Here is a 10116-nt window from a genome sequence, read left to right as displayed (position 1 = left end):
ATATTAGATAAACTAGTTAAAAAAACGTTAAAAAAGAAAAGGGTAAAAGTTAAAAAAATTTAGCAGAAGAAAAAAAATTGAAAAAGAAAAAAAATTAAATTAACTGCAAGGCTAAAGAATCATGGGGAGAAAGCCATGAGTTCCGTGCTTTGCTTTCTCCTCCTCTGGAATTCCGCTGCTCTCCTTGGTATTGAAACTGCACTCCTTGGTAGGTAAACTTGGTCCTGGCTGGGTTTCTTGTTGCTCTTTTTTTTTTTTTTTTTTTTTTTAAGGTATGAGGCTAAGGCCAGGTAAGTTTTTATTATATTTAGAAAAAAAAAAAGTAACTGACAATAAAAGTGAAGTCACTCAAAACGAATGAGTTTTTCAAGACCCTGTAGTTCTTCAATGGCAGCATGTGGACCCACCGCCCAAGCCGGTCTTAACCCAACCGAGGTGCTGGAAGGCAGAGCACACGGTTGTGCCCATGAGGCCAATGAGGGCTATGGAGCCCAGGGCCCCACGACTCCGCTTGCTGGGCTCTCCTGTGTAATAACCATAAGCATAAAGAACTCGTCCAACAATCCAGGCCACGCCCAGGCCAGAAGCTATACGTGGGTGGTAAACACCTCCAACAGCTAGGAAAAATAAGAATGGAGGATACACTTCCAACGTGTTCTGGTGGGCACGCTGAATGCAGTTGAAAAGGTGCCCGTTCTCAGGGTCCGTGCTGTACATGGTAGGATACTCCACTTTGTACTTCTTTCGGGCCTTGGAAACGTTGATGGCTAGATGAGCCATCATCTACCATTATGAAGATGGCGGCACCGGTGAGAACCACAAAACCATATTCCTTAGAGAGGACAGCCATGCTGGCTCTGGATCACCTCCGCTCGGCTGGTGCAGTCTTGTTGCTCTTCTGGGGGAGGGGCCTGTTGTAGTGATTCTCAAGTGTCTTTGCCCCAGGCGGAGTTGCACCGCCCTTACCCGGGCCGGTCTGAGTAATCCGCTCGGGTTTGCTTTCGGGAGCTTTTGTTCCCTGAGCGCTTTCCGTAGAGTTCCAGAGGGCAGGAATGAAGATGGCGGCCTCCCAGTCTCCGGCCCGGAGGAGACGAGAGCCCAGGGCCCCACTCCTCAGTCGCCCTCAGAGAACAGCGCCCAATTACTCCCGTCACCCTGGCCTCCGGCCGTGCTCCGAGCTGACCGAGCCTGCAACCGGTTCAAGGTAACCCCAAGGTTAGAGCTTACTCCTCAGCTCTGTCTCTGTAGCCGGCTTCCCCGTTCTAATACCTGTAAGCTCTGCGACACTCAGACACCCCCAATCCTTCTATGACCCTGCGGGACCTGAGGCCACACTGACACCGCGTGGGCTTCACCCCAGTTAAGCCTCTGGAGCAATGTCCCTCAGTGGAACAGACTTTTAAAAGTTCTGATTTTGTGCTCCGTTGCTCCGCCGCTTGCCGGGAGCCGGCCCCTCCCCCCGCGGTCTATCTTCCCGTCGCTTTGGATTCACTTCTCCACCAGTCCTACCTTTCAGAAAGTGGTTGATTTTCTGTTTCTAGAATTGCTGTTCTTCTTCTCTTCGATCTCCCGTTGGATTTGTAAGTGTTTGCAATCTTTAGATAAGCTATCTAGCTGATCTCCTGCTACCTGAAGTAGTCTCAGCCTGCTACTTCTCCGCCATCTTGACTCCTCCCCGACATTGAAGAATTCTGAATTATGAAGGTAAGTTGAAAGACATTTTGTTAATTCTGTAAGATCCCTTGTTGGAATTACATTATATTGATTCATCTATGTGGAAAAAGAAAATCTTGAAACCAAAAAAATTAAATGTAAGGGATGGCTTGAACTTGAGACCATTTTAAAAAACACTTCCCTACATATTGTTTTCACACTATTACTTTTGAGTTCCCATCATGAGATTCTTGATATGTTAGTTCCTTGTATTCAACAATTTTCCATTTGAAATATCACTCTGTAGCTAATATGTACAACATTCCCAGTCATTTTATATGCTTATCTTCTTCAATATTCTCGGCAATCCAATCATAGACTTTTGTACTATCTTTATGAACAAGGAAATACGTAACTGACGCCCAAACACACAACTTCAAAGTCTATTTAACTCTAAGTTAAACAAATATATTAAAAGATATGGGAAAAGAAAAAAAAAATCTGGGCATTCTTCTATTTCATATTTGACCTGGAAGAATGAAAATCAAAGGATAAATAAGTCAAAAGAAAGTGGTTTGAGACTTTCCCTAGGAATATCTACTTAATGTGTAATAAATAGTCCTTAAAGGCAAAGAGACCAATGATCATCATTTAATACAAGTAGCAGGGGAATATTTTAAGGTTAACCTAACAAGAGTTTAATGTTCAACTTGAAATGACTCTCAATAGATTTTAGATTCATACTCAGTGTCTTGATAATGGAAAAAATAGTACATGCAAAAACCAAAGAAAATTTTCTTGAGAGTTGAAAGGCAAAGTTGCTATAATTAGACCCAGAATTGAGGAAGGGACATAACATGATGGAAAGACTAGGGTCAAACATCAATTCATGGGGTCAGAACTAAGACTGGTCAAACAAAATAGATGTACATTATATACAAACATGAAGAGAATTATACTTAGGGTTTAGTTAATAGTAACATAAAATATAGGTAAACAAAAATGGAATGAAACTAGCATAATATCAATGTATCAAAAGTATGCATTGAAAAATTCAAAGTTGGGAAGACTTTGGCTTCCAGTTCCAAATATAAAGATTCAAAAATTCATTTGTATCCTTCACTTTTATCCTGAGAAACTATAGGATATTTTACAATATATTTCAGTTTCTTTGCCAAAAATATATCAGTTATCACTTGATCAAAATCTGTATCTCTTAGAATTTAGTTCAAATGTGAACTTCTTCCTCAGGAAACTTTCTCCGTATATTTCTCTTTGTCTTTATTTTTTTTTCTTTTAATTCTATCATCTTTAAATCTGTTGATACTAATCTCATTTATCAGCAACAGAATTAGGGAGATTTATGGTTTCTAATTCCACTTTTAAGGAGCTTGGAAGTCACCATTCTATCCTAAAGACAAATAAAAAGCTGAACAGAATAAAAAATAAAATAAAATAACAGTTCTTCTTGGATATGTAAGAGGGGGCAGAACACAAGACAAACCATTGTCATCAAGATTGAAAAGAAAGACAGGAAAATACAGGGAGTCATAGCTTAATGGAGCAGAGATTCATAAGAGGAAACACAATAGGAGCCAGTGGCTGGATAGGAAAATCTGAACTGTAAATAACAAAGTGCTAGAAAATCAGTATGGACAACTCTGAGAGTTAAAAACTCTACAGTGTTCCAATCATAGGGGAGCACCCAAAATATTGTGAGATTACACCTGCGGTGTATGGTAGTTCTTAATGCAATTTGTTCTGTAGTTATTCTTTGACCAAACATAGATATTATTAATATAAATTTATATTTGTCTCATTCTGTGTGTATGTGTAGTGTGTTTGTAAGTATGTGTGGTTTATAATCTGACAAGGTCATGAAGCTCAGTTTGGCTGTAATTTAATTCCCTTCCCCTTATTTTTATTTATTTGTGTGCTGTGCTGATTAAATAAAAGCCACTGACCATCCAAAAAACAAAACAAAACTATAGGATCTCAGCCAGGTTCCTACAGTAAATATTGAAGACAAATCTCTTAATACTTCCAGCAGGAGGAGAGGAAAGGAAGCCATGCTGTAATACACTAGAGAACTCTATTTTCACCAGACTTGCACTCAGAGGAAACTAGCTGACCACAGCCTATGATGCTGGGGTAATATCAGGAACTAACTGACCTGGAGGAAAAAAAATAACCAATTCCAACTCACTTTAGTTATCCTGTCCCATTTAAGTAGGGACAAAACACTTAGAAATACTAGCAAAGTTTCTAATCATCAGACTATGGAACACTTTTCATCCCTCTATACCTCACCGCCACATTACTAAAAACCTATTTATAGCAGTTCCTTTTACTAGGCACATTATGTCCAGCCATCAGGAAAAAAATTAGGAGATATCCAAAAGGCAAAAAACAACAACAACAACAGCAAAAAACCAAACAAACACAAAAAACACTGAAGAGACAGAGCAGAGATATGGCAGAGATGTTAGAATTTTCAGACCAGGACTTTAAAATAACTATTGTTTTAAGGGCTCTACTGGATAAAGTAGACAGCATACAAGAACAGATGTGTAGTGTAAGCAGAGAGTTGGAAGTTCTAAGAAAGAGCGGAAAAGAAGGGCAAGAGATCAGAAACACTGCAACAGAAATGAAGACTGAATATGGCTGAGGAAAGACTCTCTAAGCTTGAGGACATGACAATAGTAACTGCCAAAACTGAAAAGCAAAAACAAAACCAAAAACAAACAAACAAACAAAAAAGACTGAAAAACAAAAACAAAAACAAAAAAACCCAGAAGAGAATATCCAAGAATCCAAGAGTTATGGAAAAATGGTATAAAAGGTATAACATATATGTGATAGGAATACCAGGAGAAGAAAGAGAGAAAGGGACAGAAGACGTATTTTAAATGATAAGAACTAAGAATTTGCCCCAAATTTATGTTAGACATAAAACCATAGACACAGGAAGCTCAGAAAACACTAAACAAGTCAAATACCAAACAAAACAAAACAAAATGAAACAAAACAAACAAGCAAACAAACAAAAGAACAACAACAACAAAAAAAACCCTGCATCTAATCTTATCATTTTTAAATTATAGAAATTCAAAGAATTAAAAAACCCTAAAGGACACCAAAGGTGTCCTTATATAGAGAGAAGCACAGATTAGAATCACATCTGACTTCTCCTCAGAAACAGTGCAAGAAGAAACTGAAGTGAAATATTTAAAGTGTAGAGGAAAACAAACAAACGAACAAAACTAGAATTCTGTAACCTGAGAAATGATCTTTGAAAAGTGAGGGAAAAATAAAGACTTTCTCAGACCAATAAAAATTGAATTTATTTCCAGTAGATCTGCTTTACCAGAAGTGTTAAAAGAAGTTCTTTAGAGAGAGAAATATAATATAGGTTGGAAACTTGGATTTACATAAAATAAGGGAGAGCATAAAAGTGAATAAGTGAAGATAATGTAAAAACTTTTAGGAGCACCTGTGTATTACACTCAGTTAAGAATCTGACTCTTGGTTTCAGCTCAGGTCATGTTCTCCAGGTTCTGGGATAGAGCCTCAAGTGGGGCTCAGTGTTCAGTGCAGAGTCTGCTTTAGATTCTCTCTCCCTCTCCCTCTGCCCCTCCCATTCATGCTCTTTCTCTCTAAAATAAGTAAGTAAATCTTAAAAAAAAAACAAACAAACACAAAACTTTATTTTTCTTTTCTTTTTTTTTTTTTTAAAGATTTTACTTATTTATTTGACAGAGAGAGAAAGATCACAAGTAGGCAGAGCAGCAGGCAGAGAGAGGGGGGATAGCAGGCTCCCTGCTAGCCGAGAGCCCAATATGGGGCTTGATCCCAGGACCCTGAGATCATGATCTGAGCTGAAGGCAGAGGCTTAACCCACTGAGCCACCAAGCTGCCCCAAAACTTTATTTTTTTCTTATTCTTAATTGAGCAGAGAAGATTTTGTTCAAAATAAAAATACCAAGAATCTATTTGCTGCTTAAATATAAAGAGAGGCTTAAGTATATTTACATGTAAGTGAAATAAATGACAGCAATTTTACAAGGTATGGGTGGGAGGAATGAAGGCTATTTTGTTACTAAAAGATACAACACTCATGAAGTAATATAGAGGTTTTTTTTTTGAAATTTGACTTGGATTATCTAGCTACATGTGTATACTGCTAAGAAAGTAGAGAAAACGAAGTCATATAAGATGATTAATTAAAACTAAAGCAGGAAGGAAAAAAAGTGGAAATCAAAAAGAAAAGGAACAAAGAACAAGGCCGTCAACTGGAAAACAATAACAATATGATAGCTATTAACACAACTATATCAATAAACACTTTCAACATTAGTTGTCTAAATGCATGAATAAAAGACAAAGACTGTTAAAGTAGATTATAAAACACAATGAAAAAAAAAACACAAGAGCCAACTATAAATTGTATACAGAACCTCACTGTAACTATAAGAACACATAAATTAAAAGGATAGAGAATATATACCTTACTGACATTAATCAAAAGAAAACAATAGTTATATGAATTTCAGAGAGCGCATACTTCTAACCAAGGGAAGTTATCAAGGATAAAGGGGGGCATTATATAATGATAAAGAGGTCAAGTCTCCAATAAGACATAACAACCCTAAATGTGTTTGTATTTAACAATATAGCATCAAACTCCATGAGGCAAAAACTATGGAATTACAAAAAAGAAGTAGATGAATGCACTATGATAGTTGGAAATTTCAAAACCCCTCTATCAGAAGTGGACAGATACAGCAGGCAGAAAATCAGTAAGGACACAGTTGAACTCAACAACATCATCATCAATCAATTGGATATAAGTGACATTTACACACTACTTAATCCAACAACAGTAGAATACAGCACCAACCATCATTTGGGTATAATTGATACTCATAGATATTTCATTCAATAACATCAGACTACACATTTTTCTCAAGCTCACATATGGAATATTCAGAAAGAACATAAAACACAACTTATAACATTTAAAATAATAGAAATAAAATAATTTCTACTTTCAATCCTCTGTAGAACTGTTAGAAATTTATTTAATTAGAAATAAATGAAAGAAATATAAGCTGAAAAATCTCAAAATTATTGGAGATTAAATAAAAAACTTCCAAATAACAAATGGTAAGAAATCTTGGGAAATTTGAAAATATATTGAACCAAAGAAAAATGAAAACACATCTTACCAAAATGAGTGGATGCATTAGAAATAGTGCTTAGAGGGAAATTTATAGCATTGAAAGCATATATTAGAAAAATAGGGTGCCTGGGGCACCTAGGTGGCTCAGTGGGTTAAAGCCTCTGCCTTCAGCTCAGGCCATGATCTCAGGGTCCTGGGATAGAGCCCCTCATCAGGCGTTCTGCTCAATGGGGAACGTGCTTCCCCCACCCCGCCTGACTCTTTGCCTACTTGTGATCTCTGTCAAATAAATAAATAAATCTTAAAAAAAAAAAAAGAATATAGAAAAGATTTACTAAAATCAATCATCGAAGTTTCCACCTTAGAAACCAACAAAAGTAGACCAGATTAGATCCAAAGTAAGCAGAAGAAAAAAAATAATAAGAATTAGGGCAGAAATCAATGGATTTGAGTATAGGATATCAATAGAGAGAATCAACGAAACCAAAATCTGGTTTTTTGAAAAGATCAATGAAATCAGTAAGTCTCTTAACCAACAAAAAACAGAATGAGAAAACAAATTAGTAACAGCAGAAATGAAAGAGGAAATATCAATGTGTATTCTACAGACATTAAAATGATAAATTAATATTATAAACAACTCAATGTCCACAAATTTGATAACCTACATAAAATGGACAAATTATTAAAAAAAAATATAAAATAACTCATGCAAGAAGGAATGATTTATCCTAATAGGCCTACACCTATTAAAGGAATTGAAACCATTATTAATAACCTCCCCAAACAGAAAGCACAGGGCTCAGATGAGTTCTGATGCTGGTATTAAAAAATATAAATATATATATGTATATTTATATATAATATAAAATATTATAATATTTTACATTATACACACACACACACACACACACACACACACACACACACACATACCATGGCAAAATGAGATTTATCCCAGGTATACAGGGCTGGTTCAAAATTTGAACATCAATTAATGTAAACCATTATGTCAACAAGCTACAAAAGAAAATTTACATGATCATATCACCAGAAGCACAGAAAGCACTTGATAAAATCCAGTAACCATCCATGATTAAAAAAACTCTCAGTGCACTAGAAATAGATGGCAAAATTTCTCATCTTGATAAATAATATTTTTACAAAAATATTTTACAAATGTTTTTGCAAACATATTTGCAAACATTGACAACTAAAATAATTAATAGTGACAAAGTAAAAGCTTTCTCACAAAGATCGGGTGCAAGCCAAGAGGTCCCCTCTCTCCACTTCTTTTCAGTATAGTTTCTCCTAGTGCAATAAAACAAAAGAAAGAAACAAAGGGCATTCTAAAGGAAGAAAGTAAAACTTTTTTTTTTTCTTATAGATAACATGATTGGCTCTGTATAAAATCCAAAAGAAAAGACACTAACATTCCTGAAACTAATAAGCAATTATAGCAGGTCATTGGAGCCAAGGTTAAGTCACTTTTCTATATTCCAGTAATGAACAAAGGAATTTAAAATTTAAAGCAAAATACCTAGATACCCTTTACACTAGTGCACAAAAATTAAACACTTAGACATAAATCTAACAAAGTATGTACAAGATATATATGAGAAAAACTACAAAATGCTAATCAACAAAGTCAAACAACTAAATAAACTCAGAGGTACTCCAAGTTGTTCATAAATAGAAAGACTCCATATTGTTAAGATGTCAGTTTTTCGTAACTCAATTTATAGATTTAATGCAATTGCAATCAAAATCCTAGCAGGTTATTCTGTTGATAATTACAAACTGATTCTAAAGTTATATGGAAAGCCGAAAGAAGACAAACCATAAGAGACTCTTAATCTCATGAAACAACTGAAGGTTGCTGAGGGGTGAGGGAGTAGGGATAGGGTGGCTGGGTTATGGAAATTGGGGAGGATATGAGCTATGGTGAGTGCTGTGAAACGTGTAAGCCTGATGATTCACAGAAATGTACCCCTGGGGCAAATAATACATTATATGTTAATTAAAGAAAAAAAAGAAAGAAAAAAGAAAGACAAAATACCCTGAATAGCCAACACGATATTGAAGGAGAAGACCAAATCAGAGAAATGACACTCAAGATTTACTATCAAGCTGCAGAAATCAAGATAGTGTGATATTAGCAAAAGAATAGACAAATATTTCAATGTCATATTTGAATAGAAAGAGAATAGAGAGACCAGAGATAGAATCCCATAAATATAGTCAACTGGTCTTAAATAAAGGAGCCAAGGAAATGGAATGAAGCAAAGACAGTCTCTTCAACAAATGCTGTAACAACTGGACATCCATATGCAAAAAAATGAACTTAGAACTTGTAACTTTCACAAAAATTAACTCAAAATGGATCATAGATCTAAATGTAAAATGCAAAACTATAAAGCTAGAAGATAACAGGAGAAATTCTAGATTACTTTGGGCATAGCAATGATTCTGATACAACACTAAAGGCAAAATCCATGAAAGAAATAATAAATTGGATTTTACTAAAATAAAACAAGCAAACAAATAAACAAACAAAAACTTCTGCTTTATGAAAGACAATGCCAAGAGAACAAGATGCCAGAGACTGGGAGAAAATATTTGCAAAAGATATATCTACTAAAAGATGACTATCAAAAGTATACAAAGAATTTTAAAAACTCAACAAGAAGGAAACAATTTGACTAAAATATAGGCCAAAGACTTCCCCACCTCATCAAAAAAGATATGTAGATGGCAAATAGAACATGAAAAGATGTTCCACATATATGTCAATAGGGAAATGTAAATTAAAACAATAGTGAGATACATTACATGCTAGAATGGCCAAAATATGAAACACTTACACTGCCAAATGCTGGTGAGGATGTGAAGCAACAGGAACCTAATCACTGATAGTGGAAGCAAAAGATGGTAAAGCCACTTTGGAAGCCATTTTGGCAGTTTCTAACAAAACTAAATGTACTCTTTCTATATGACCCAGCAGTTGTGCTCCTTGGTATTTACCAAAGAATTTGAAAACTGTGTCCATGCAAAAGCCTGCACAAACTTGTTTACAGAGGCTGTATTCATAATTGCCACAACTTTGAAGTAAAATCAAGATATTTTTCAGTTAGTGAATGGATAAAGTGTGGTACATCCAGACAATGATATATTATCTACTGAGAAAAAAGTGTGAGTTATTAAGCCATTAAGTCAAGGCAGAACCTTAAATCCACATTCCTATGTGAAAGAAGCTAATCTGAAAAGTCTATATACTGTAT

The 10116-nt window shown here is 35.4% G+C and overlaps 1 pseudogene across 1 annotated transcript; it reads right to left on the bottom strand.

The window, feature by feature from the left end:
- Nucleotides 1–267: 267 nt before the first annotated feature.
- LOC111149038 lies at nt 268–850 on the bottom strand (annotated as a pseudogene). Its single transcript, XR_002640734.1, has one exon. The product of XR_002640734.1 is annotated as a microsomal glutathione S-transferase 3 pseudogene (transcript).
- Nucleotides 851–10116: the final 9266 nt, after the last annotated feature.

This window comes from Enhydra lutris, unplaced genomic scaffold (genome assembly GCF_002288905.1).
Source record: "Enhydra lutris kenyoni isolate GAN:26980312 unplaced genomic scaffold, ASM228890v2 scaffoldscaffold21, whole genome shotgun sequence".
Taxonomy (NCBI): domain Eukaryota; kingdom Metazoa; phylum Chordata; class Mammalia; order Carnivora; family Mustelidae; genus Enhydra; species Enhydra lutris.
Note: the sequence above shows the minus strand (reverse complement) of the source record. Positions and strands in the feature narration are given on the sequence as shown.